Below are 1164 nucleotides of genomic sequence, written 5' to 3'. Positions count from 1 at the left end.
CTAATCCACCCCTCCCCCCTCCTGGCGGCCTAGGATTGTTGCCAAGGAGACAGCCCCGACTCCAGTTTCCAGAGGCACCGCCCCTACTTCCCAGGGAGCCCCGCGATTGGCCGATGGGGCTCGCGGTCCGCCGCCCCGCCTCCTCCAGCTCCACGGGCTGCTGGGCGTTAATGGTCGCCAGGGAACGCGAGGCGCCTTTCTGATTGGCTATGGGCGCCCAGTGCGGTTCCGCCCCTCCCGTCCGCCAGAAGTGCCCGCGGGAGTGAGTGGGCGGGAGGTGCCAGGCGTCTTCCCTCGCTCCGAGCCTGTGCTTTCAAAACTTTTCCCGCCCTCACTGACCTTCCATTATGTTTTTCTCTCTGAAGAACGCATGCCAAGAGATCTGAGGAAAGACACCCTTTCTCCAGCTTTCCTTCTTCTTACAGCTTCCAGGGGCGAGAGGAGCCAATCCAGGGATTCCCCCCGCAGGGAGGAGGTCTCTCTTTTCTAATACCTTGCCTCCCCCCTCCATCTTCCCCAAAGCCGGAGTTTACCTTAATCCCTGGGAACCTTAGTCCCTGGGTCCTGGATTTTTCTCACCGGGAGGCAGGATTCCTTCCGGGTGAGGGTGATACAGAGGAGTTAAGGAAGGGAGCTGGACAGAGGGAACCGCCTGGCCTTCGAAGCATATTAAGAACTCTCCAGGCCTGTCTGACCTGAATGGAGGCTTGTAAAGGAAGGGAACGTGAGAAACGCTGCCCCAGGTGCAGCTTTGACTTGAGAAAATAACCCTGGACAGACAACTTAATATCATCCTATTCTTGTCCTTTTTTCTATCCTTCATGCTGAAACAAGTTTGGCAGCGTTCTTCACAGTTAATGAGCCAGATTCTCCCGTGTGAGTGCTGCAGAATGGATTGTGTGTTTCCTTGTTGCCTACCCAGATGATGGGAAGAAACTTTGGGAGAAAAGATGGCATATTCTATTTTCCTGAAAGGAGATGTAAAACAAATTTGGAGAATGCCAACTATTGGAGGAAAAAACTCTCTCAATAAAGGCTTACAAACAAACACACAGAGATCATCGCACAGATGAAGTGGGGGTAGCTTTCTGCCTCCAGAGGAACAGCTTTCAACTCCATGCCGCCCTCCCATCCTAACGTCTGTTTGTCCTAAAACCTTTTCCA

This window comes from Carlito syrichta, unplaced genomic scaffold (genome assembly GCF_000164805.1).
Source record: "Carlito syrichta isolate Samal-C Ts95f unplaced genomic scaffold, Tarsius_syrichta-2.0.1 Scaffold303120, whole genome shotgun sequence".
NCBI classification, from domain to species: domain Eukaryota; kingdom Metazoa; phylum Chordata; class Mammalia; order Primates; family Tarsiidae; genus Carlito; species Carlito syrichta.
This window is presented reverse-complemented; position numbering follows the sequence as displayed.